The sequence below is a fragment of the Camelus bactrianus genome, chromosome 3 (genome assembly GCF_048773025.1).
Source record: "Camelus bactrianus isolate YW-2024 breed Bactrian camel chromosome 3, ASM4877302v1, whole genome shotgun sequence".
In the NCBI taxonomy this organism is placed as follows: domain Eukaryota; kingdom Metazoa; phylum Chordata; class Mammalia; order Artiodactyla; family Camelidae; genus Camelus; species Camelus bactrianus.
In genome coordinates this window covers 5592225-5620194 of record NC_133541.1, presented here as the reverse complement: position 1 = coordinate 5620194, position 27970 = coordinate 5592225, and the positions used below count along the sequence as shown (strand labels likewise).

At 46.6% G+C, this 27970-nt stretch overlaps 2 long non-coding RNA genes across 6 annotated transcripts; one reads left to right on the top strand and one right to left on the bottom strand.

The window, feature by feature from the left end:
- Positions 1–5: 5 nt before the first annotated feature.
- Positions 6–18262, bottom strand: LOC105081228 (uncharacterized). Of its 5 annotated transcripts, none has more exons than XR_012503562.1 (7): positions 18124–18262; positions 16802–17013; positions 15395–15893; positions 11607–11693; positions 9484–10268; positions 8576–8824; positions 6–223 (listed from the first exon to the last, which is right to left on the bottom strand). It is a non-coding gene; the product is annotated as an uncharacterized LOC105081228 (long non-coding RNA). The 5 variants fall into 5 exon arrangements; XR_012503561.1 differs by lacking the exon at positions 6–223 and adding an exon at positions 8393–8485; XR_012503555.1 differs by lacking the exon at positions 6–223 and having other exon boundaries at positions 8393–8824.
- LOC123612929 (uncharacterized) lies at positions 16895–24329 on the top strand. Its single transcript, XR_006720223.2, has 5 exons — positions 16895–17032; positions 17174–17241; positions 18139–18327; positions 20186–20335; positions 22507–24329. It is a non-coding gene; the product is annotated as an uncharacterized LOC123612929 (long non-coding RNA).
- Positions 24330–27970: the final 3641 nt, after the last annotated feature.

The window sequence follows — 27970 nt, the reverse complement described above, 5'->3', positions numbered from 1 at the left end:
CCTGTCACTTTCAATATCAAAAAAGCCTAATGGAATGGAGACCTGGGTGCCCACGCTTGCAGGCTTCCGTTTGACGTGAGTGAGTTCTTGCTGAGCTGGCCAGCGGGTCTGGGTCTCCATGCGCACAAGGGCGGCTCGCTGCTTTCGGTGGTGGAGTGTTGGCACTACCGGACATCTGGGTAGGTTATTCCTGCCGCAGATATTGAGCCTGTCTGGTTTGCATCTGGAGAACATAAAACAAGGCATCATATTCCATCTTCCGTCACACTTTTACATCGTTAAAACTTCCTTTTAGAACGTTAAATCTCAAAGCTTTAAACACACATTCTTCTTTGTGATTCCAAGTCCTTCAGGTTAATGTTAGTCCTGACATTAACTCTGTGAGATTGACCACTAAAGGGATTCCCAAGGAAACACATGTGTCTCCTGTGTCTCCGTCACAGTGGGAACTAGTGTCACGAAGAGGTTAAAATGCGGGACAGGATCCTTGTCCGAGCCCAGCAAGGCGCGTGGAGAGAGCAGTGAGTCCCAGCTTCTCCCTGTCCGAAGCTGGAGGGGAAGGCAGCGGCAGGAGGGGCAGTCCAGCCAAAGGGGCAGCGTGGAAGCCCCGCCCCAGCCCAGGGCGCCGGCTCGTCACCCGCACCCGGGGCAGGGCAGGCCCCTTTCGGTAGCCCTGGTGTCCCTAGGAGTCTGGATTTACTGCAAGCTCCCTCACGGTGCTAAGGCTGCTGCCCACTTTGAGAAGCTTCTTGACAGAAGGTTCCCACCTGGGCTCGCATCTCGGTTTCCCCACTGACCTGCTTGTGGCCTCAGGCAAGACACTTGCCCTGACCCTTCACCTGTGTGTAAAGTGACTAACAGAGAGGCCATATTCTAGGGTGCGTGTGAGGACCCGGTGAGGTGACGCAGGCCAGGTGCTCTGTGCGGGTCTGGCACATGGACGGGGTCAGAATGCGGCCTGCGCTCCTCATTCTTGCTGCCGCGCTTGCAGAGCCGCACAGAGGGCCGCGCACCACGCTCCCTGGGCTCCCACAGCAGCGTCCTGGAGACTCGGGGGTGCCGCTGGGCGGAGCCTGCACGCCGGCCACGGTCCCTCACTGCCGTCCTGGGTCTGAGCTCCACATAAGGGCGACTGTTTGGTACAAAATCACTTTGAAAGCAGACAAGTGACACCCAAGATGGGATTAGAGCTTCCTTCCAACTACTGAGCTTCCTCGTGGGCCTCTCTGAGGATACTCTGCAAACTGAGGAAGACAGCCCACTCCCCTTGGCATGACTGTGACAAGCACAGGGATCTCGCCGACGGTCAGTTTATTATTTGTCAGTTTCATCCTCTTGTGAGGTCATCAGAAGTTGTATGATGGCCTACCCTAATCCAGTATGACCTCATCTTAACGTCACTGATCTCACATATAAAGAACCTATTTCCCTAAGAAAGGTCACATTCTGAGATTCCAGGAAGGCATGTACCGGGGACAACCCCGTGCAAGCCGGTACACCCGCTTCGAGCCTCCAGAAGGAACGCTGCCTTGCCAGCACCTTGATTTTCATCTGGTAAGAACCACCCTGTCCTTTGACTTCTGGAACTGTAAAACAGGGAATCTGTGTCGTCCAGGCCACTAAATCTTGGTAACTTTTCCCAGCACTTGTGGGAAGCTGTAGGTCACCCAGGCTGGGGTCACTGGGTTTGTCTTTTTGTCAGCCACACACATGACATTCACCCTGCTCTCTTCATTCACAGAGGACAGTATATTCTTAAATATGACAGAATCACATACTTCACTGCTTGTGGTCTGTAATCAGTACTAGGAAAGGGCTCAGTGAAGTTCTGTCAAGTTACCCTGTGCCTCCCATTCTTGTTCAAATGTGAACGGCGCCATTACCACCATACGATGCATTGCTCTGAGACCATGAAGCTGGCTATAAACCTTTACCATCCTCGGAGCATCTCAGATTTGATACACGGAGTACTCGGCTCTGACCCCCACACACGTGCTCTCACTCTCTTTCATTACAACCTCCCCCATCGTGGTGAACAGTGGCGGCAAAGTGGGAGATTTTTCCTTTCTCACAGCCTAATCTGAGCAGTTCAGATGATATGTATGGACAGCTTCCTGACTTCATACACAAGACCAGTGTAGCTGCACAGAATAGCTGTGGCTGGACCATCACCTGCCAGGAACAGACATGCCCACACGCACCTTTACAAGGCACAGTCACACGTTTACAGACACTGCTATGACGACACCATCCCATCCTGCCCATTCTTTTCCACCCAGGCTGTTCCTGCGTCTCAGTGCAACCAACGGATTTTTTTTTTTTTTAAAGCCAGCAAATAAATTACACAACAACGGGAGAGGAGGAGAGGAAGGCCAGCACTGGGCGGGGACTCTGAGTTTGACAGATGTGGTCACATTGTCATGCAGGCTGGTTTGATGACTGTGCCCCAGAACTGCCTGAGAACACTTGGGACTGGGGTCCTTAGAAGATGGCCAAGTGCCGTAAATTAGTCTAGTATTTGTCTAATGCCGTGTCAAAACAATCGATGCTGGGTCCTTGTCTTTCAGTCCTCCATTTAGAATTTCCATCTCATGTTCTTTCCTTGAAATTTGAGGATTATGATAAAGAATTATCATATGTCCTTTCAATACAAAGCTGTTTATACTTTAAAATGCATCATATCTCCTTCAAAAATCAGGGGAAATAAATTAGGAAGAACTGGAAGGCACGGTGCTGTTAGGAGCTAAGTCAATTTTTGTCTCAGAATTTTTGACATCTATATATATATATGACATATGTATGACACATATATTTATGGCATATGTATGTAAAGAGATGGCAGCTTGCTGTGTGTATTTCTGACACATGTCACAGATATTTTCTTGTTGGAAAAATCCCACATTGCTGTGTGTTCAGGTTCAATGAGTTTCTATATTAAGCCCTGCAAATGAGATCAAAACTCTTCCCAAATTAGCAAATGCAGAGCAGTGGATACATTTCACTTTTTACATGGTCTCTTGGGAGACTCCCGAACATTTTAATATGAAATGAGGAGCAATGAACCCGATCTGCTGTTGGGTCCCTACCAAAGCACGTGATAATATCCATCTGTGGTGGATTAACGGTCCGGTTGGTTTTATTGTGCAGAAAGGAATGAGGCAAGTCATAGGCAACGGCTCAGGGCTCCGGAAGACAGTGCAGTCGGTGCCCTGTGGGCGCTGCAGTCTGCACTTTACCTCGCGTGTCCACACGATTCCCAGTCCACTGAGTGAACAAGTGACCTTCGCTGCACAGCATATCCCTGGCCCTGGAAGTCTTCCTGGGCTGGGGTCTTTCCAAGGAGAGGTGGTTGTAAAACGAAAGTCTAGTGCCAACTGCAATGCACGTCCATACCGGTGCCTTGAGGCAGTGAGTGGAGGATCAGGTGACAAAAATGAATGTCACCATGCTTGCCTGACTCACAGCAGGTTAGCGAGCTGAAAGATTGTCGAGGCTAAGGCTCACGTGGTGCCAGCTGGCTTCTCAGGCGGGGGTCTCCTGCTGCTAGAGCGACAGGCTATCAGTGGTGCCACTCTACAGGGAGACGGTCCAGGGGAGGTGTCAGCCACACCCTTCCAGGTGGTCTGTGCCCTGGGCTCCAGCCAGGTGTGGCGGGGAGTCGGGAACAGTGAGCTGACAGCTGCCCCTGCTGCTTGCTGTCCTTTATGGGGGCATTGGCGCCTGTTTTTGAATCTTGTTCCTCTTTTCTAAGAAAGGAATGACATTACTCTCCCTGACTATCCTCTACCTAATTATTTTCCCAACCTATTTATTTGTTAGCTCCCTAACTAAAAATCACAGGAAAATACATTAACAACTGTGAATGTCTCTGCCAATGTGAAGTGAAGTATTACTACCTCTGCATTCGTATCTCAAAAATAAAAATAAAACCCCTCCCCGCTTCTATCAGTAAGTCAGAACTGACAGTCCCCACTTCTTGGACTCTTAGGAGAATCCAGTCATAGGACAATCCATCCGGTCGCCCCAGGTTACCGAGCCCCGTGATGCGTGGGAGCCAGCGAGCTCCCTTCCCTCCTCTCTGACCGTGTGGGAGGCACAGGCGACTGAGGACGTCATCAGAGCTCACCTTCGTGCAGGTGAATGTGCTGATGACTTTTTGACACCCCAGGATGTCTCTAATCACTTTAAAAGATATACTAAGTATCCAGGAATACTTTCCACCAAAATTAATTTTAATTTGCGTTTAGAAGAGATTGGCGGGCCAGGCTCAAAGTGGACCCATTAGATCCGCTCATCAAAAGTGGTTGGTGAAAAAGAATGTGAAGATGAATACATGTATGTTCACGTGTGACCGGAGCATTCTGCTGTACACCAGAAACTGACACACGTTGTTGACTGACTATACTTCAATAAACACACACACACACACAAAGTGGTCAGGAGAAGGGTCTTTAAAACATAGCTAACATTAATCTCAAGCCTTGTCTCGGGAGACTCACAGCACAATCCAGGTATTGATCTCGCCGATCTTCGTAAAAAACTTTGGAGAAGGAGGAAGGCAGGCCCTGGTTTTATTTTCTGATTCAGAGAGGAGAAAACTAAGGGCAGGACCCAACAGGGCGGGGCTGCCCTGGGGCTTCTGTGGAGACTGGGGTCCATCCTCGGGGCTCTTCTGGACAGTGTGCCGCCCCCTGCTTAGTCACGGTGGCTCATGAATATTCATGAGATCCAGCCACTTACCCTCAGCGGAGCAGACCCATTGGTGCCTCCACAGCTTCCAGGCTTTTAAGTTCGACTTTGACATCATTCAGTCCTTTGATTGTTATTATTTTTTTAAGTTAACACTGTTTATAGAAGAGCCCAAAAGCTTAAATAATCTGTGGACGGCAGCGGGAAATTAAAAGATTCTGAATTTATGCTCACAAAGTGGAAGGCATCTGCTCTCGGGAAAACAAAGGGCTATAAATACCAACGTTAGACAAGAATTGCTGCCTTTCCTCCCCGAGCCGGGCATTTCTGACCCGGGGATTTAATGATCAGCAAGACAGTTCTGCCAATTAGTCCTCTACCCGTGGAATATGGCGGCTTTATTATTTCCAAGACTTTAATGTCTAATTATTTACAGAACATTTAGTTGAGGGCAGAGAGACCGTGCAAAGAGGCTCATGACCTTCAGGCTCTTTGGAAAGCCGACTTCCCAGCAGGGGGAGCCTGAACAGACCTGCTCGCAGGAAACTGCAGTAGTTTTTCTTTCAAACCACTGCACAGCTTCAGACTTAATTATCTCCCGGCCGTGGCAGAGGGGAGATGCTGGGCAGACCCCATGGCTGTTACTGTGCGACTCTGATTTTTCATCACGACTGTTTCTCAGTGTCACGTTCATCGTTGCTGACAAGTACCAAACAAAAAGCACACACAGACAGCGTATATTTTAAGGTTTGGGAGCTGATGTTTGCCAGACCCTCCTATTCTCAGCTAAGTAGACGTGCTCTCTATGTGCGGGAGGGAATGGTGCAGTGAATAGACACATAATTTTTCTATATGCTCAAGATTATTTGCCAATTAAAACCTAGAAGTGTGAGCGGAAGAGCAAGGAAGGTGGAGGGAGAGGTATGGCTGTGATCAGGGATATTTTTAACGTCTTTATTGAGTTACAATCTGCATATCATACAGTTCACTCATGTGAAGTGTGCAATTCCATGGTCTTGGTATATTCACAGATGTGTGCAACCATCATCAGAGTCAATTTTAAAACATTTTCATCACCTCAAAAAGAAAATCCATACCTTTTAGTTATCACCCTTCCTCTCCCCCTCCCCAATCCTTTGCTAACCACTAACCTACTTTCTGTGTCTACAGATTTGCAGATTCAGGGCATTTCATATGAAAGGAATCGTATAATATGTGTTCTTCTGTGACTGGCCCCTTGCATTTAGCATAATATTTTCAAGGTTCACACACATTGTAGCACGTATCAGGGCTCCCTTCTTTTTTATGGCTGAATAATATTCTATCATATGGATGGACCACCTTTTGTTTATCCATGTGTCCACTGATGGACATTTGGGTTGCTTCCTCCTTTTGAGTATTATGAATAATGTTGTTATAAATATTAGTGTTCAACTTTCTGGGTGGGTATGTGTCTTCATTTCTCCTGGATATGTACCCACGAGTGGGACTGGCGGGTCCCCTGGTAATGCTATGTTTAATTATTTGAGGAAATGCCAGACCATTTTCCAGAGCAGCTGCACATTTTACATTCCAATCAGCAGGGTACGGGAGACCTGATGGCTCATTCGGGCTTGCATGTTCTTTCACACCTTGCAGGCTGCACCACCCATCCTTGGCCATCCCGAGCTCTCTGAGTGGGGGTAGGGCCACCATACAGCAGCTCCCTTTGTCCTCCTCTTCAGCAAACTCCCTGTACAGACTTGACAGTAGTGCTACAAGCGAGCCCCAACGCTGGCCTGGAGAGGCTCGCCCACTGGGCACGTGACAGAGAGGACCCGGTGGTCACTCCATTTCAGGTAAAGGGCTACACCTCGTCCCACACATCACCTGACTTGCCAGGGCTGCCTCACTTCTCTCCCCTGAGTGGCTCTGTGAGATGCAGCAGAGCACAGGCTTCGGGGGAGCAGAACATCCTTCTGATCCCAGAAGGGCCAGTTCTGTCTGTATAACAGGGCTGCTGATTCACCCCCTCAGCCTTACTTACCTCATCTACAAAAATGCTGGAACAAAAATAAAATAGCACAATGGCTGACACGAGGTAGCTGTCCATCCCTGTGAGTCTCCCTCCTTCCCATGGGATGGATATGAGGTCATGGGATCCAGTCCTAACTTATGCAACCCACTCAATGGAAAGGAGAAAGGCTGGGACTCACCTTCTGATATTTTAATTCAAATTCTAATGATCATTTCTGTTGCATCAGTGTTGGGCTTTCTCATTAAATATGAGGAAACTCAGGGCTCTGGTGGATTCCTAATTAAGTTATCCATTGCATCCTCTCCTTCAGCACTGAGATGACTGTCTCTCCTTGCAGTGTTAAAATGCTGCCGCGTCAGCTGTTTTGTGCTTATCATTGTGCGCGTATTACGTGCTTTGCAGTAGTTGCCAGTCCTGCTTCGGTAATAGTAAAATGCATACTTTTGGCATCTACCGGTCTAGACAGCAGAGGTTGGGAAATGTTTTCCATAAAGGGCCAGATAGCAAATAGTTTCATTCTGGTGGCCCTTACAGGTTCTGTGCGTTTGCTCAGTTCTGCTGTAGCAGGCGAAAGCAGACGTGGGCAATGGGTGAGCCGCAGGCATGGGCGGGCGGTGCACACCCCTGACCGAGAGGAACATCGGGATTCTGTGGCAGCCCCTGGACACCTGGGAAGTGGTCAGCTGGGGTAGGGACACCTCCCTCCCTGCAGACAGAGGTTGTTTTTTTTTTTTTTTTAATTTTACTATTTTATTTGTGAAAATAAACTACAAGCAGAATTTATAAACAGACATCTCTGTCTAAATCAGGGAAATGATACAGTGGCTTCTAATAACATAGTCATGCCCATGCCAGTAACAGGAATATATTAACATCTTTTATTTGCTAGAAAAGAGCAATGTCCAATATTAATTTCCCCCCAAAATTTAAGACCTCCATAAAGAATGTGGGCAGGGCAGTGCGGTTGTGGTGACGTCACCATCCTCTCATCTGCCTACAGAGTCATTGCTGATAATGTCCTTGAAGCCCAGGTCAGAAGCTGAAGGTCAAAGGTGATGGATGAGGACTGTGAGGGTGGCAGTTGATAAGTGAGTCACTAAAATGAACTCCAGAGAGGGGCACATTTGTCCAGTATATTGAGGCTGGCCCTGTGGTCCTGCCAGGAAGAGTCACATCAAGTCAGACTAGAGGAGAACACTGTCTCCCAGACGAGGAAGGAAGCCAGCAGTCTGCGATGGACTCAGGGAGGTGAGGGAGAAATAGGAGAGGAAGAGGTCCCTGTGAGGATGCGAGCAGCCCTTTTCTGAGGAAAACAAAGCTGGAGGGCTGACTGAAGCCCAGAGAGAGGGCCTTCAGGTGTGTCCTCACCTCCGAGTGGAACCCAAATCTCCAAGACTAGGTCACAGGAACAGTGGGACCAGCATGGACACGGTCTTGGGATGGTGTGTAAAATCTGGTGATCCTTGCTGGGCAGCATTCAGTGGTTCAACTGATGGCACCTTCTAGTCAATATTCCTTCAGATTGGGTGGTTTCCTTGGGGTCTGGTTGGGAGTGTGATCTTGTGAACATCAAGGCCACATTCTTTGCATCACTAACTGAGCAGACACCTATTGGGCACCTCCTCTTGCCCAACACTGTTCTGTATGTTGGATCTCCTGGCACAAGAATTGCATACATGGCAAGACTCAGCACTAAATAAGATTTATGGCACAGCGTCCTGCCAGATCAGTCAGTCTGGGAATTTCATCTTGAAGGTAAATCGTTTGGACAAAGGGGACCTAAGGAGACAACATTGCAGCCTTGGTGCATCACTCATACAGTGTGTGTAACAAATCTCCCCCAAACATGGAGGCTGAAACAGGTCCTACCTCAGTTTCTGTGGCTCGGGAATCTGGGATGGGCTTAGCTGCATGGTCCTGGCTGAGGCTTTTTCCCGTGGCTGCTTTCCATCTCTAGGCTGGGGACATCATCATCTCAGGACTCAGCCGGGGCTGCTTCTGAATTCACTCCCAGGACTGATGGCAGACCTCAATCCATCACTGGCTGTAGGTCAAGGACTTGCTCACTCCCTCAGGCGGCTCAGGACAAGGCAGCCAGCAGTCCCTGGAGCAAGCAGCCTAAGACAGGGAGAACCTGGGGTGAGACCCTGCGCCATTTTGTAACCTGGCTTGGGAAGTGTCATCATTGCTTCTTCATGTGCTGCTGGCCACACAGACCAACCTTGGCATGATCCAGGAGAGGACTCCCAGGGGTAGGAAAGCAAGGAGGCAGGCTTCACTGCGGGCTGTCTTGGAGGCTGGCTGCCACCCCTAGGACAGCATCAGAATTAACCCACCTCCGGGCAGCTCCCAGGCCCAGATGCAGGGAGGGATCAGAATGCTTGAGAGCAGATGGAGAGGGTTGGTGTCTCAGGAAACAGGGGCAACTTACCCGCTGGGCAATCCCTAGGGCTGAGCTGAAGGGCAGCCTGCTATCCCTGTGCATCCGGGGACGTGTGCTCACACACACACACACACACACACACACACACGCCCCAACATGAGTGTGCAGTGACAGCGATGAGAAAACACCCACAGGTGTGTGGACTGTGCGTGTGATGAGGGAGGGAAGTTCGTAAGAAGGACAGAAATTGGAGCAAATGGAACTAACCTGTTAGGAAAACTCTAAGACTCTGCTTACAGTTAGGGGGAAGAATAACATGTGTCCGTTACGGACAGAGCAGACAATGCAGCGCAACAGGTGCAGGAGAGAAGTAAGTGCCGCTTGGTGGGCTCACCTGGAGCACAGAAGCCGGCGTCTCTCTGCGTCAGACAGGCCCTCTGGCTTTTTGATAATGAGTGTCTGAATAATCACACTCCTTAAAACCCACAGATGGCTGGCTCCTGGGGAACAGATCAAATGCGAGCCTTCAAAATAGGTGTGAGCATCCCAGACAGCCGTGTGTGAATTATCTCCTGCTGAACGAAACAGCCACTTTCCGCAACCTGGTGCCTTGATCTTCCTCTGAACCTGCAGCAGGGAGATGGAATGGGAGATACGCACTCTGCCGGGGGTAAAACCAGGATGTGCTTCTTCTGAGGGCTACACACACCGCGTCTCTGTTCCCAGAGCAGCACAAAGAAGCCACACGCATCAGCGGGTCATTTTCACTAATGCGCCCCCACAGATGACGCTCAGAGGAAAGGGCATCATGGATGGAAGCTCGGACACCAGGAGAAACCCACTGGGGTCAGGGTGGGGATCCAGGCAGATCTCGGCAAGTGCCTCAGGCACAGTTACCAGAACGTTCTCTATGAAATAGCCGCCTGTGAGTGGGGGCGGAGGGCCAGGCGAGGGCACTGAGTGTTGCGAACGTCAGGTCAAAGTTGATGTCGTCTTCAGGCAGATTCATCGTTCCCCAGAGCATGCAATTCAAACTTCCGAAAAGCCTCCCCCCTATGTTAGAAACTGGCTCAGTGTAACAGAGTATCTATTTCCTTCTTGTTTCCATCAACAGCAGCCATTCTCAGGTGAAGCAGGAACCACATTCTCTTATCAATCATTCAAATCTGCCATCAGTTCCTGGAAGTGAACACACAAAAAACTTGACAACTGGTGGAGAGATAAATGGGATGGAAAACTCTGGGTGGGGTTTGGGAGAACGCACTGTAGGTGGAAAATAAAGCGGCTGTAAGGATCCAGGGATACAAGGGGACCCCAACAACAGGTGGAGGCAGCCCTTCATACAAAAGACCGCAGAATCCAAATTTCAAATTCAATCTGGGAATTTCCTCGTCTAAAACCAGTAAGCACTCCTCCAGCAGTGGATTGTATAAAGCCAAGGGTCCCAAATTTTGGTGCACCGTCTAATTGCCTGAGGGACCTTCAAAAATTGCAAGACTCTAGCCCTAGAGATGATCACATAGTAGGTTTGGGATGGGCCCAAGTATGCCCACTGTTAGCAGATACTCTGGGTGTTTGAAGTATGGGGTCCAAGGATTTCAGTTAAACACATAGATTTGGGGGGGGGGAAGAAAAAAAAAAGACATCTGAATGAGTTTGATGGGATGTTGTGGTCAAAAATTCCAGACAAAAAGTGTGCAGAGAAAGCACTGTGGTTATGCAGTGAATTATTGGATTTGGAAGAGTCTGAGGTCTCATCACACCTTGGGTCATATCCAGAGCACGTTGTTTAAAAACTCAGAAACACATCTGCATAATTCAGGCCAAGCCACGTTGAGCCATCGTCCTTGTCCTGTGCTTCATTTTAGCTGTGGGAATAAAATGCTCATGTACACAAGCTCCATTTCTTTGGAATTAGACACATTCTTAATGCTTAGCATTTTACAAAAGTCTTTCAATGTGCAGTTGTGCAATTGTGCTTGGCATTAGTTCTGGACGCAGTCCCACTCCCTCTCAGTGACAGCTGTTAACCGTCCAAGAGAGGAAAGTCCCAAAGACTGTTCCAGAATGAACCCTGCTGGAGTAACTTCTCTCTGTTATGAATAAAATGAAAGATAATGTAGATACCACGACAGTGAAAAACAGCCTCGCTGGCAGTGGAACCATCATGCTCTCAAGTGAGCATAAACGACGTTCAGAGAGTATAAACGATGTCGGGGTAAGGCCACTCCATGACCACACAGGGATCAAGAGACAGACAGATGCCACTCTCATGCCAGCAAACCACTGCACACCCCTCTTCCAGCGTGAGTGGCACTGCCCCATCATGATGGGTCCCTGCACAGATAAACCACCTGTGCTCAAGCCTTAATCTCAGGTTCCGCTTTAGAATGAACCAAAAGAAGAAGACAGTCAAAATCCCCACCTGTTCATATAGGTGAGTCAGAATTGCCAAAATAGTTTATACCTAAAGGGAAAAACAACCAACATTTGATTTCAACCCGTGGATTTACTGACCTTCCAGAATTTAGAGCTTCTGGATTCTTTGCAATAAAACTCTGCCAGGTCATTACACACAAGAAATCATGCTTTTCCTTACTGAAGCTGGTAGAGAAAGGGAACAGAAAAATTAGACATAAATATGAAAAGGAATCTAACAAATGAAAAGACATTCATGTGTACTTATTACCAACCAAAGCAAAGTAGATAGTGAATATTTAATGTTCATGATGACCAGGTTTTACTGCTGTTTCTGAATACATGATGTAGATATAATCCTGAGATTTGCCTAAATTATAAATTTATAAAATGTACAGAATCACTGGGGTATTTTCTGTTGGGCTGTAATTGCTCACTGGTTGATATTTCACGTCTAATTAGCTTGTTTTTTTGGGGGGTTGGAGAAACCTCTGAGCAGCCACACAGGCTGGAAAACGTATTTATTATGTGCATTTACATTTCAAAATGAAAAGGTCATATGATAAAAATGGTGGATCTTAACAAGCTCTGCCTAATTCCATATTTTATCATCTTTTGAAATATCCCAGGAGTGAACACCAAGGAAACTCTTAATGTTTATGATTTTGATGATTTATGTTTTAAATTAAAATGATTCTCTTCATTTTAAACCACTTATTTGCCAGAATTCCTGTGCTGAAGCCCTAACCCCTTAAAGTGACTGTATTTGTTGATAGGGTCTTTAGAGAGATAATTAAGGTTAAATAAGGTCATAGGGTAGGGTTTTCATTTGATAGGACCAGTGTCCTTATAAAAAGAAAAAGAGGCACCAGAGCTCTCTCTCTCTCTCTCCAAGTGCACAGCAAAGCCATGTGAGGGCACAACAAGAAGGGGACATCTGCACACCAGAAAGAGAGCTCCTTCCTGGAACCAGCCCTACTGGGCACCTTGATCTTAGACATTCAGTCTCCAGAACAGTGAGAAAATAAATGTGTGTTGATTGGGCCACCCAGCCAGCGGGATTGTGTCGTGGCAGCCTGAGCTGGCTACGACACCGTTACTCCTGGATGTGTGCCTCTGGGCCTAGATCCTCTGATCCAGCTCTGCACACCCCAAAGCACCGGGGCAATGTCTTAAAGATGGTGGAGCACTGGGGAGTGCATATTTATTGCATCTGGATCTATTCAAGAAGTGTTTATGGAGCGTGTGCAGAGATATGAGCTCTCTATCTTGGCGACAACAAGACTCAGCTCTCACTTTTAGGGACGTTGTTCCCAGTGACTAAGTGTCTGACTCAAGTATTTATAACACACACATCACATGAGCCAGGGCAGGGGACCAGAGAACACACAAAATATCTCCTTATTTTGTGATAGGATTTCTCCTTGAAGTCCAACTTTTTAAATAATACAGATCACACTAATGTTTCCATCAGTCAAGTTATTGTTAGAGAAATTAGACCGAGCCAGTCAGTCCTAGGGTTGCTGCCAGAGGTCGCCCCTCCCGTGTCACCGTCCCTTCATCACACCAATTTGTGGCCCTCCTCATTCCTCAGGAAGCCCCTAGCTTGTGTGCTCAAACCCCGCAACAGGGTTCTGGGTATTAAGTGTGACATTTTCTCTCCCAGCGTCTCATTCCCATGGAAGTGCCACCCACCCTCTGATCCTCACCCCCCATTTGTGACATTGCCCTGTCCAGGCATCCCTCCCAGAGGAGCAGGGTAGCACCCAGGAAAAATCAGCGACACCAAAGTAACAGCCACCTATGAGCCTTATGGAGCAAAGGGATGGCCCAGCCATGGCGCACATGGACCGCCTCAGTCCCTGGGGAGGAAAGGGAGCAACAATTCGCACGTCCCCTGAGACAATTCCTGCCTTCGCCCCACGTCTCCGCTGGGTCCCATCCTCCCATACGAAAGTCATCTCTTCAAACACTGAGATATGGAGAAAGCTGTGTTCCCATGTCATCTACTGTGTCTTCATGACCACCTAGGAGGTGAGTTTTCCGCTCTCAAAAGCTGGGTTAAACATTGTCAACACTCCTCTCCTGGGGAAGTAACCTGGGCGGGAATGAATACGGAACCCACCGGCCACTTTGAATTGAGAGACATCTAGCCATGACTTCACTATTACTTTAAGGAAATTAAAGGAGTGAATGGTGGCAGTGGTAGAGAGACCACACTGACAGAGTCACCAGCCTAGCCTCCTCCAGGAACAACTTACAGCTTACCCGGGACCCGGCAAAGGCGAGAAAGAAACAATGCAAAAGAGAAGAAAGGTCGGGCAGGAGAAGAGTCATTTTATAGCAGGAATGCTGAAATTAAAAATCTACATAAAGCAAAAATTAACTGCAGCTGCTTTCTCATGGCATAACTCTCCTTCCAGTGGAATAAAGTAAATTAATGGTCTCTTTGGCTTCCCATTCCAAAACTCAGAGCGTGATCTGGAAGGAGAAATCAAAGGCTGGCTTGTTCTGCATAATCTTAAGGAGAGAGTAGCTCTGAGTTTCCACCAGCAGCCCAGGATCAGTGAGGGGAGGGATGTGAAAATGAAGGGGAAAGGGTCCAGAGGGGCTGGGGAGAGAGTGGAGTCCAAACACACTTAAGAGACAGTGTCAGGGAAAGAAATCGCTCCTGCTGGGGGAGCCGATGCATTTTGTAAAAATGGAAATGTGGTAGCTATAACTGTTTCCATCACAGCATTCCAATAAGACTGTTTTCTTCCAGAATCCATCTCTATGAGCCCCAAAATGTCCATAAAACTTTCCACCTATATTAGCTTTATGTTCAGTGCATTAGGTCAATGTTGGGAGAGGAAATTTGCCCAGTGTAGGGCAACACTGGAGACCAAGAGAAAGCAGAAGTATCAGGAACATGAGGACAGGTGACAGAGGTCACAGGCATGGTCCACAGTTGTGCTCCCCAAGAGAACAGAGAAAAATCAACGGGAATTCTGAAGGGGATGGTGTTCCCATCCTATGACAGCTGTAACAAATTACCACAAATTTAAACACACATTTATTATCTCACAGTGGTGGAGATCAGAAGTCTCACCAGGCTAAAATCAAGGTATCAGCAGGGCTGTGTTCCTTCTGGAGATTTCTGGGGAAGGCATCCATTCTTTGACTTTTCCAGCTCCTAGAGACACCCACATTCATTGGCTTTGGGCCACATCAGTCTGGTCTCTGTTTTTATCCTCACATCCCCTTCTCTCACTCTGATCCCCCACCTCCCTGTTGTTACTACGCTGGACCACCCCAGCAATCCAGGGTCCTATCCCCATCTCAAGATCCTCAACACAATCACATCTGCAAAGTCCCTTTTGCTGTGTAAATTAACATTTTCATGGGTTCTGGGGGTTAGAATGTGAGCGTCTTTGGTGGTTATTGTTCTATCAGCCACAGGCACCTTCCTAAAGTGTTCTAGATGGGAGAATTTGATTAAAGATGGACTTATCTGAGTTACAAAAAGATGTGTAGCATTAAACTGGTGATCTTGGCATTTTCGAGGGTGCAAGGAACATCTGATATTAATGGGGCACATCTTTAAGCTCTGTGTGCCATCCCAGAGTGCACCAAGCATGTCCACACCTGAGAGCACATTGCCATCTCCTATTAATGCTTTGAGGAAGGTTTATGACTCCTGATGCAAACATGCCCACAGGAGATACATTTTAAAAACATTTTGTTATAGATGTTCTATAGAATCAAAAGGAATTTAAGAAGAGTAAATCAATGGCTGTATCATGTATTCTTTGTCAATGTGCATGTTCTATTTTTATGTATTGACAGTATCTTAGAGATAAGTTACACTCTACAGGTTCCACTAAAATCTTGTCCTAAATAGTTACCTGTGGGATTTCCCCCTCCTGTGCTCCAGTAACCAATCTTAGTTGCAGATAAGTGCCCCTCCAGTCTCCTCCACACTCATATTTTCAGTTGCAAACTTATAAACAGTCTTCTCTGTTTCCCCCTTCTCTCACACAGCAGTCTTATGTGAAAATTCCATCAGATCAATGAGGAACTTTTAAAGGACCTCATATGATTCTTATACATTTGTTTCTTTTTTGTATCTTCACTTCTTTGTTAAGACTTTGTATCTTTCCATGTGTTTTAACAATGTTCGACATTCCTTCTTGGAGCCTTTTATCATAGTCTCTTTAAAGCCTTTGACAGATATTTCCAACATCTGTGCCATCTTGGGATTGCTTCTTCTGGGTGCCTTTTCCCACGTAGCTGAGATTTTCTTGGTTCTTCATACGCTGAGTAATCTTGGATGGTATCCTGGGCACTTTGAATATTATAAGGCTTTTGGGTCTTATTTAAAGCTTATGAGAATGTTGATGTTTCCTGTTATGGAAAAATGAGGAAAGGGCTGTAAGTTACATCCAGTCTTCTGTAGGCAATGGTCTGAACAACCATTCCACTTTTAAAGTTTGTAAGCACTTGTATGATCTGAGTAGCGTGTGTGATGGCGCTGAGTCTACAACCCAGGCAGAGTGTCCGACTCTTAGTTCAGTTCTTGAATTATTTTGTAAGCTGCTTTAGATGAACAAGGTCCATGCTCGTGCACTTTGAGGCTAAGCTTCTGAATTGGTAAACAACTTACGAGGTTGCTTTTGCAAGTTCTTCTCTCTCCACAATCTTTTCAGTTCCCTAAGCTCCCCTTTTGATCCTGAAAACTTAGTTTTCAGGGTTTATTTATCTTACTCTGCTGTGAACTTCCCAAAAACTGTGCCCACCGTTAAGGCCAAGTGACAGGAACTCATAAAGAAGGAAAACAAAGATGCTCAGCCCGCTTTCCTAAGGGCAGAGCTCCTCTGACTGAAGAGGGAGAGTCTCTCCTCGGCAGGTTAGGTGCCTCTGCCTGCTGCTGCTGCTGCTGCTGCTCACGAGACAATTTGCTGTCTCTCGAGCCTGAACTAGGGGATTTCTCCTGGAGTCTTTTGTCCACCCTGATGCCTACGTCTGGGCTTCAGGCCATGAGATGTGGCAAACTCACCATCAGTTCGATGGAGGTCTGAACTCTGACCTTCCGCAATCCGCCTGAGTTCTCGAACTGCTGATCCCAGCGATCTGTCCAGGTGTCATCGCTGAATTCACTGGGGTGTGCAGGGGGAGGGGGGCCCCTCCAGCTCAGCCGGGACTAGACCCCTGACTCATGTGTTTGTCATCCCCACTCCGTACCTTGTGGTTCAGATAAGCCCTGCCCCCAAGTGGAAATGAACTTGACACTTTTTTTAATTTATAATACTTACTGCGTTTTTCACATGATACTCATTATTCCGCCACTTTCACAGAGGGAGGACTTCAGACAAGGAGGCCGGAGACACACAGCTGATATGCAGAAGAAGAGACTCGAGGCTGCATCTCCAAATTCCAAGTCCAGCAACTTTAGTGCCATTCTTTGAATTCCTTTTAAGTAACGCACTCAGTGAGGACACGTTCTTATGGGGTCACAATCTTCCTCCTGGGACAAGGAGTCACAGGTTTTGCATAAAACAATTTCTTTCATTAGACTTGAATTAAGATGATGATGTTGATGGTGGTGATAATGATTTAAAAGTGAACTGGGTAAAGTCCAAGAAAGTAATTATTTGTGGAAAATATGTCTATCTATCTCCCTACAGCCTCCCTTGCCAATACACCCGTCAAGACAGAAGCATGATCACTACCAGCTGCTACTTCCCAGAACGTGGTAATTATGTATTTATTCTTTGTAGTACCAGTACAGCTCGTCCTGAGGGAACTTTATAACGAAGAAAATCAAGATTTCAGATTGGCTTTATCAAACTGTATTTCTCTAGTAGAATACACTATTTTATTTCCTTGGAGTCTGATGAATAAGAAAAAATGAAGTCTTTTATTTTTCTTTTATAGAAAAAATATTACTGAGAATGGATGGCTAAAAGTAATTTTAAAACTTCTGAAACAGAATACCGAAATTAATGAAAACGTATTTTACATTTTTGTACGTATATCAACATCCTAAATGTCCTCTCTTCATATTGAGGAATAGAGATTTTATATTTTTTACTGAAATTGAAAATGGAAACTCCAGTTGCTTAAAACTCTGAAAATGAAAGCTCACTCACCAAAATTCCCCTGGTGAAAACTTGCTGGAGGCATCTGCTGTCTCTGAATTTTAATAATCCCTTCTCTAAAAAGTTTTCCTTTTTATCACCCACATTGAATGCGAGCACTTGTTTTCAAGCTCTCATTTTGCCCCCATGTAATAAGAATGATAAATAGGGCTCCTCTGTGTTTCAGCCCCGGGCTTGGAGGAGTGTGCCCCAGAAAGCCTTCCGCATTCTTTGATAAACACTCCCAGAGGCTTCCCGCATGCCTTGGCAGCTTCCATGAGTAGTCTTTGCACTTTTCCTTTCTAAAGGGATGAAACTGAAGAATGTGTCAGAGAAGGAAAGGAAACAAATGTGGCATATGATTACTTGATGGAATATCGGATTCAGTACCTGGGGGAAGAAGGCTGTAAAGGGATTCGGGAAAATCTTTGTTTTAAATAAACCTGTGTTCTTAAAAAATAAGAAAGGAGACCTTATCCCTCCCCTTTTACCGTTACCTGTTTTGAGAAAAGCCTGATTTGTCACAGCGGTGTCAGTGAAGTGCAGACTGTCGCTCAGGAGGGCGAGGGGCAGTGGCCTGCCTTCCCCTCCCTGCCTCCTGCCAGGGGAACCACGTCTCCACGCCGAGTCCACGCACTTGCTCCTTCTGAAAACCCCGTGGCAAGAGCAAGCGTGAGGAGCTACGGGGCAGAGCTACTCCTGTAAGTAAATTCTTGATTATTGGGTCCTCCACTGTGAGTTTCTGTTTCTGCTTCCTAGAGAATGCACTGTCAGGACAAAACTAAATATGCATGACAGGGGAGGCACTCACCACCCCGCAGACGTGAATAGTTCCCATTGCGTTTGTGCCTTAATTCAAGCAAATGTTAAAAAAAAAAAAAAAGCCTCTGAGCGCCAGACCACATGATCTCCATAGTCACTTCTAATTTTAACCTTTTGTGATTCAGGAAAACTCTTTCAAGTGACAGCTAATACAACTAATACATGTATTGTATTATATCTTATTATAATTTGTATTCTATTCTATGCAATATGTATTAGGGGTGATATTTAATCTACCAGATGCCTCCGGCAAGTTTTATGTACAATACATACCACATCATTATACATATATATATACATTCACATATAACTTCAAATATATACATTCACTGAAGGACATCTTGTTGGCTTCTAAGTTTTTGCAGTTATGAATAAACCGGCTACAACCATTGGTATACAGGGCATTTTGTGCGCTTGAGTTTTCGGCTCCTTTGTACAAACACCAAGGATCATTGCTGGATCTCATGATAAGAGGGTACTTTTGTAAGAAACCACCAAACTGTCTTCCAAAGTGGCTGCACCGTTTCACTTTCCCACCAACAATGAATGAGAATTCCCATTGCTCCGCATCCTCACCAGCATTTGGCGTCACCAGTGTTTTGGATTTTGGCCTTTCTAATAGGAGTGTAGTGGTATCTCATGGTTATTTTAAATTGCAATTTGTTGATGACATTAGATGATGAGCATCCTGTCATATGATTATTGTCACCTGTACACCTTCTTTAGTGAGGTATCTGTTCAGGACCTTTGCCCATTTTTAACCAGGTTGTTCTCTTACTGTTGTTTTTAAAGAGTTCTTTGTATGTTTTGGATCAAAGTCTTTTATCAGATATGCCTTTTGTAAATATTTTCTTCCACTCTGTAGCTTGTTTTTAATTCTACTGAAAGCTTATTAATTATTAATAATTAATAGCTTATTAATTATTCCTTTCATGGATCATGTCTTTCGTACTTTATCTAAAAAGTCATCTCCATACCCAAGTTCATCTGAATTTTTCATGTTATTTCTTTGCAGTTTTATAGTTTCGCATTTTACATTTTGGTCTATGATCCATTTTGATTGAATTTTTGTAAAGAATCTGTGTCTAGATTTATTTTTTTTTTTTTTGCATATGGACGTCCAGTTGTTTTAGATCTACTTGTAGAAATTACTACTTTTTCCTTCAATGTATTATCTTTTTTACTTTGTCAAAGATAAATTGAGTACATTTATGTGGGTCTATGAGTTACTTTCAAAAGAGATTTTAGGAGCACTTTATACATTATGAACATTAATTTCTTGTCAATTGTACGTGTTGTAAACCTCTTCTTCTAGAGGTTGCTTGTTTTAATTTTGTTTATGGGGACTTTTAGACAGAAGATTTCGACTTCTAGCTGTATCATCTGCTCATTATTTCTTTTAAGTCTCTGTATTATAAAAATATTATCCTATGTTTTCTTTGGACAGTCTTACCATCTTTTTATATTATGCCAACCTACATGGCAGTTATCTTTGCATCGTGTAAAGTAGGAAGGTATTAAACTTAATTTTTCTGAAACTGATAGTTTCTTTTAAAACACACAGGACATAATCTATATTTTCCCTGTTCTATTGCAATGAAAGTCTTACCATACATTTATCTTAAGAAGGATCAGTTCTCCCCTGATGCTTCCCGTGGATTTTATGTTTGTACCCGCCACGTGAATTCCCCCGTCAGCTTGTCCAGTTCCCTAAATAGTATTCTGCTCTCTTGGTAGGTGTCGCGTCCATCTGTAGGCTGGTTTGAGAGGGGCTGATGTGTTCGCGGGCCAGCTGTGCCACCTCAGGGTCTCACTGCACCCCTCCAGTGACTCATACTCCTTTGATGCTCTCCAAAAAGTGTTACGAATTTCACGTACCTTCCACAGGTATTTGGGGGATTATTTCTTGACTTTCATTTTGATGGAATTGGGAACTTTAGTTATAAAGTGTTCCGATTGCTCATTCCTGCACAGAGACAAGTTGCTGTTTATAGTCCCTGTAACTGGCTGCTTTACTCAGTTGGCAAAAAGCTTTCTGTTCCTCCTCCCAGCTTTCCTGGACATCTAATTACACGGTTGGTGAATGTCACTGTATTTATTTATGTATCTTTATTTTGTATTTTTTTATTTATGTATTTTTATTTTCACCACGGTGGTTAGCACATCCAGGTCAGTAGGAGCCAGAAGCATGAAAAGCAGAACTCCTTGGCGTACAGGTGACTCTGGGGGAAATGCCTCTCCTTTTAGGCAGGCAGGTCATTTCTCGTAGGTTCTGGCAGACAGCCTGCATCAGGTCAAGCGCCTTCCTTCTATTCCTGCTCTGCCAGGTCTTTTTGAAGAATTGGTGGTGAATTTTACCCCATGCATCTGCGATAATCATATGCACATAAATTTTCTATTTGAAATGCTAATATAATTAATTCCACTAATAGATTGACCAACCTTTTAACAACCTTGAAAGGTAAGTATTGTTCTACCTGCTCTCACTGATGGCCACCCTGATGCTCGGGGAGGTAATTGACTGGCCCGGGATACAGCTGCGGAGCGGTGAAGTCAGGATCAGAGCAGGCCTGCCTGGCTCCAAAGCCCAGGATCTCTCCTGGCCTCAACCTTGAGATTACAGTATTGGTCAAACCAGCCCTTCAGACTGTGGGCACCTTGTGCTTTCTGAGAGTGAAGAACAGCAGGGGGACATACGGGTATGCTGTGTCCCTGGAGAGAGCCTGTGGGATGCCCATGCAGAGGACATCGTACTGGGGTTCTGGGGTAGCTGTGGTTGGGGGAGCCCTGTGGGGTCTTCTCAGCCCCCGTGACCATGCACAAAATACCTGCAGTGTCTCCTGCCCCTCAGCAATCGCCCATCAAGGGTGCTGCTCGGAGCCCAGCACAACCACGTCACATGGGAGAGCAGAGGGGGGAACGGAGGGAGGATGGCATCCCCTTACCCGCCAAGTGTGGCTGGTTTCCCTAACTCCTTCCCACTCAGGGCGAGGCAGCTGGTGTCCCCATTTAGCTGTGGACCTGAGACACACTTTGACCCTAACCTCTGTTCTGCTGGGTTGGATGTACGCAATTTCCTGTGTGGAAGCCCCCACCCCTCCCCTCCTCCTGGGCAGGTTCTGTCACTCATCACAGGGGGTGAGCCGCCTGGGGCTGGCCTCTCTGGATAGAGCGTGGGCCTCACCTCAGCTGGTCCCAAGTGCAGGTTTCCATTGTCATTCTTTAGCACTGCCTCCTCCCTCACCTCCTGGCAGTGTGACAGCATCCACGTCCCCCCCAGGACAGGGGCATCTGCCCCGTTCATACAAGCACCGAGCAGACGGGGCAGAGTGGGGCCTCCATGTCTGCTCTCCACACGCACGTCCCCTGGCCTCCACCACCTTGTGTCCTCAGAGTTGGTGTGACCTGTGAGCCCTTCTCCCTTCAAGGGTTTAAAACCCACACGACACAACATTTCACCTCGTCTTCAATGGAGTTTTGCCGAAAGCAGCATTTATGTCGCTCTGCAGCCCACGACAAATAAACATGGAAACTGATAGCCACGCAGATGGAAGGACCTAGGAGAAAAGCACATGTGGAAAATGGGCCCTCACACGCACACACGCACGCACACACACAGAAGCAGTGAAGTACCAGGTCACTCCGAGTTGGGCACAAGGAGTGGCACTTAGATTGCCCTCACTAGTGACAGTAATTTCTGTGCCATCGAGAGGCTGCGCTGGTGGCTCTCATGTCCCGCCTGAACTTTATTTCCTGCCTTTCTATTCAGCAGCCTTTTTTCCAGCGCTGGTGTGAGTGGGCTGAGAGCCGCGACCGACACTCACTAAGACGCGGGAGGCAGCAGCACTCCCCCCACCCCCCACCCTGCACTGCTGGGTGTCAGGGAGACGCAGAGGGAGCAGAGATTTATTGAAACGGTGTGATTTAATTATCTCGATGGCCTTTTGCAAAATGAGGAAGGAAGGCATCCAAGCAGCCACCTCACTGTCTTGGGGGAAATGTTTCGTAGTTACTGTGTGTCTGGTTCTCACCTTCATCTTTTTGATGTTTGCTCTCAGGAAAATGCAATTCCTCAGGATTACGAGCCTGGGGTATGAGCTACCACCTCCTGGACAGTGGGCCGGCTTCCTGGTCACTCTCAGGCCGTGCAGCCCCGGATCCCAGGCTCGCCTCTAAGACACACAAGCGCTCTGATCTCCGCCGTAGTAATTGTAAAGCATAGCTTCCAATTCAGGCTGAATCCCCAGATGCGAAGAAAAGATTCCTCCCCAGCCAATGCTAGCCTTACTGGCTAAACAATGCATTTGTCTGAGGCAAGCCTTCCCTGCTCCGGATTCTAAGTTCACATCGCTGACATTCTCAGAAGCAGCACTCCCAGTGCAGAGCTGGGAGCACAGATGGGGCCACCTGCCCTTGTTTTCAGCAGAGCAGCATCATTCCTGGACCCCACCCTCAGCCCTGCAGTCACCACCGTTCCATCTCTCCCATGCCTGCCGGGCAGAACCCCAGCCCTGCACCCCCTTCCAGGCTGCTGGGCGCTTCTGGAAATGCCCAACAACTCCTAAAAGACTGGCCGTTGGACACAGCTGTGCAGCAACGCCCCGTTCACTGCCCTGCCCCGGAGTGGCGGGTACGCGAGGGGCAGACGGCAGGGGCAGTGAAAGGCTCAGACTCCCCAGAGCGTGAAGCCAGGGAAGCCCTCAGGCGGAGGAGAGTGACTGTGGTGGCTGGTCGTTCCTTGGTTGGCCGCTGCCCCCACAGGGATGGTTCTGCCCCTGCCGGGGCCTCTGGGGAGCCTGCACCAGGCTTTCTGAAGAGGGCTTGGATCTCCCTTTGAAAATGCCCTCCTCCTACGCTCCCGCCGACTCTCTGTTTCAGAGTCAGAAGCTTCCAGCTGCACACAATGTCACAACGTAACAAAGTAACAACGTAACAAAGTAACAGTGTCACACAATGGTGGGATTCTTTATTTTTAAAAAAATTTTATATTAAAGTACAGTTGATTTACAATATTGTGTTAGTTTCTGGTGTACATATCATGATTCAGTTACATATATATTCTTTTTCATATTCTTTTTCATTATAGATTATTCCAAGATATTGAATATAGTTCCCTGTGCTGTACAGTAGAAACTTGTTGTTTATCTATTTTATTTATGTATTTTTAAGTGGCAGGACTCTTTGAATCATGACATCCAGGAGAGAAATAGTCTACGTCCGGGTGTCAGACCCCACCACAGGATACTGTGCCCCTTGTACATGCAACACCGCACGCCCACAAGCAAAAACATCCCTTTTGATTTGCAGCACTCGGGGAGGAGAAGCACTGATGTCACCGGCGGGGTTTGCCTCCTGCTTCTCCTCGCCAGTGTGTCAAGACGGAAGCTCTCCCCGTGGTGAGGAATCACCACCCCAACATCCCAGGCAGATCCCCTGCAGCATCTCATGAGGGTGCATGGGACCGAAGCTCAAACACATCACCCCTTCTGCCTCCCAGGCACCCCCCCATGCCCTCTCAGTGAGGGTGGCTCTCCAAAGCCACATCCTCGGAGGACTTTACAACATGCGACTGCACATTAATTTCTCTGTCCTCAATATTTTCACTTTTCTTCTTTACACCCTCAAAGCATCCTTTAGACAACGACAAACCACAGGGGACAAACAATCTCACCCATCTCTGTTTTTAGATCCTGGGGCCTTTCTCTCCCTCTTCCTTTCAAGGTGTCCCTGACTCCTGTGTGTGAAGGAAAGACCAGTGTCCCTGCCCCCTGGTCTCTGCTGCAGGAGACCGACTGTGATCCTGAGGCAGAGAAACCCGCTCGTATTGGGAGGACCCCTCTTTGAGTGTAGACACTGACATTAAGCCAAGTGCAAGATTTAATTTGGGAAAAAGTCATAACCATGTTTTTGTTTCATTCTGGATGTTTGCCCACTAATAAAAATGCTGGCTAAGCAAGGAGCTTGCAACCAGATATAAGTCAGAATCTATGCATCAGAGGAACAACCAGCCCAAGCAGCTCGTGGCTTTCTCTGTTTTTTGCTTTTTAAATAAGTGACATCATCTTGTACTGTTTTCTTCCTTGTTGGTTTATGGAGGAGGCACGAAGAGAAAATGCATGAAGACAAGGACTGTGAGAGCTGGGAAAGACCCTAAGAACTCTTTCTTTCTGTTCTCATTCCCTTGCAGAGGCTGGGGAAGGGGAAACGGGGGTTCAGGAAAGTTCTCTGCTTTGGGTCACAGGCAACGGCAGAGAGGTTGCCCCAGGACCGGGTGCATGGTCCCAGCCTGCAGTCCATCTCCAGATGCAGCTGCCCTTTGGGCCACTGGCTTTGTGGGTGCCAGCTTATATAAAGATTTCACCATTAAAAAATAAACCATGAGACGTAGGAGTACAGTGATCTTTGGAGTCTGCTTTCTGCTTAGTTTAATTCAAGTGTCATAAAATATACAAAAGGCAAGGCCTGGTATTTTAGGAAAAAAAATGGTAACATTTTTAAATGATTTTAAAAGTTAGCAGAGCTGATTAAAATCTTCACTGTATCCCTCATCATCTGTATGAGGAGAACTTTGAAGAGCATCCTTGATGGACAAGAAATAATGTCCTTCTGTCTCCCTGCAAGGCCGTCTCTACGGGGTGTCGGACGGACCGTTCTGCCTGCCCCTGGGGTATCCGGCAAGTCTGAGAGACAAGGAGGGCCGTTGTATCAGGCAGGAGGTACGTGGCGGGTAGTAACATTTGGGGGCGTGAAATAAATCCTCATCTTTTGGAGTTCATTGCTTTCTGAAGAAAATCTTTATTCCTGCAATTCATGTGACTTCGTTACTAAAATCCAGCTATTAAAAACACTTTTTTTCTGATAGAAAAGATTATTCTTTACATGAATCAATTACTCTCTCTACTCAAGTCACCTTGGGCAAGAATGTAATGAATAATTGTAAGATGGGAAGGTCAGAAACGCAGAGAACAAAATTCTTTCCATGGCTGAGAATTAACTAGACTAGGATTCATGCCATTTGTGATCTGAACGAGCACCATGGAAACACTGATGCGAAGATTCCACTTCGGCCGGCCCCCGTGCTCTGAGGCCGCAGGGATTTCGGATGAATGGAAGGACCTTGCTGGCTGGAAGTTACCAGCTGCTCCCCTCGGCCAGGCACCCCTGGTTGGTTTCCCTTTGTGCTCTGGGCACCGTCTCGCCCTGCTGGTGCAGAGAAGGGGTGGAAGTGATGCCTGTAGCTCTTTGGTCGTTGACAGGCCAGGACTTGCTCATCAGAGCTCTGAGTCATCCTGGACTTCGCCCGCATCAGAGCGCCGAGGGGCAAGGTCACAGCGCAGCATGCTGAGAAAATAATGGCAGTTAACATTTTAAGAAATAAAAGACAACCCCTATTAAGAACGTCATTCACAGCAGCCACCACAATGAATAAAGTGCTACAACCGTAAGCTCATGATGAAGGCGCCCCCTTTCCTTCTGGGAGGGACCCTGCATAGAATACCAGGGCTGCAAGGTGTCTGCAGTGAGGATCCTTGGAAACAGCCGATTCCCGGTGGTGCTCACGTAGCCTTCTCCCCACGCCTTTACTGAAGCAGACCCCACCGCTGGCACAGAGCCCCGAGAGCTGAATTCAAAGAGCGCATTTTTTTTTCATTGAGGTGTAGTTGATTTACAATGTTGTGCTTCTGGTGTACAGCATAGAGGGTCAGCTATACATGAGTACAAGTACTCTTTTCCATTATAGGTCATTACAAGCTACTGAATATAGTTCCCTGTGCGCCACAGTAGGTCCTCGTTGTTTATCTACTTTCCAGATAGTACTGTGTATCTGCTAATCCCAGACTCCCAGTTTATCCCCCCTACTTTCCCTTTGGTAACCATTTGTTTTCTATGTCTGTGAGTCTGTCTGTTTTGTAGATAAGTTCACTTGTGTCATTTTTCTTTTAGATTCCACATATAAGTGATAGCCTATGATATTTGTCTTTCTCTGTCTGACATACTCCACTTAGTGTGATCATCTCTAGGTCCATTTATGTTATTGCAAATGGCATTTCGTTACTTTTTAGGGCTGAGTATAAATCTCATGTCTTTATCCAGTCATCTGTCCACGGACATTCAGGCTGTCTCCATGTCTTGGCTGTTGTAAACAGTGCTGCTATGAACATCGGGGTGCATGTGTCTTTTCAAATTAGAATTTTCTTCAGATATATGCCCAGAAGTGAGATTGCTGGATCATACGGTAACTCTAATTTTAGTTTTTTAAGGAATCTCTGTACTGTTTTCCAATGGCTACACCAAATTACACTCCCACCAGCAGTGTAGGAAGGTTCCTTTTTCTCCACACTGTCTCCAGCATTTATTGTTTGTGGACTTTTTCACGATCGCCATTCTGACCAGTGTGAGATGACACCTCATTGTAGTTTTGATTTGCATTTCTCTGATAATTAGTGAAATTCAGCGTTTTTCCATGTGCCTATTGACCATCTGTATGTCTTTATTGGAGAAATGTCTGTTTAGGTCTTCTGCCCATTTTTGATCAGCTTTTTGTTGTTGTTGTTATGGAGTTGCATGAGCTGTTTGTATATTCTGGAGGTTAAGCCCTTGTCAGTCACATTGTTTGCAAATATTTTCTCCCATTTTAAAGGGTTATCATTTTGTTTTTCTTATAGTTTCCTTTGCTGTATAAAAGATTATGTTTAATTAGGTCCTATTTGTTTATTTTTTGCTTTTATTTATTTTGCCTTGGGAGACTGACTTAGGAAAACATTGCTACACTTTATGTCAGAGTGTTTTTCCTGTATTATCTTCTAGGGGATTTATGCTGCCCTGTCTTATGTATTTAAGTCTTTAAGCCACTTTGAGTTTATTTTTGTGTGTGCTGTGACGGAGTGTTCTAGCTTCATTGTTTTACATGCTGCTGTCCAGTTTTCCCAACATCACTTGCCAAAGAGACTGTCTTTTCTCCATTGTATGTTCTTGCCTCCTTTGTCAAAGGTGAATTGACCATATGTGTGTGTGGTTTTTTTCCTCAAAGAGCACATTTTAGTCCCAGTCTTGTGACCTCCTTGACCTGGTGCAAACTGGGAGCATTGCATCACTCGGGGTCCAAGCTGGGAAAATATATTGATCTTAAAACAGCTTAACTGATGAGTGTTTAATGAAGAGTCTACAAAAAGATTATGCACAGGGCCCAGGGAAAACATTAAGAGGTGGCCAGGCCCCAGGTACTGGCAACACCAGGAAGCAAGCGGCAAAGCACGGTCATCATGTTCCAGCCTTAGCACCTCTTGTCTCTGGCCTGTGCCAACCGCTGGCCGGACTCTACCTGGAGTTAAAGGCACAGGCGCCGATAAGTGTAATCGGTCCCAGGCAGCCTCCCGGCTCGGAGGAGGTGCAGAAGGGTGGACGCGGGTTTTGGGTGCGATGTATACCCTCCTCGACTCCCCAGCCTTCGGGCTGCCCTTTTCCACCGCCCTCTTGGTGTCTTCTTCCTCTGCTGGTCCGTAAGTGGAGCCTTTCCCCAGG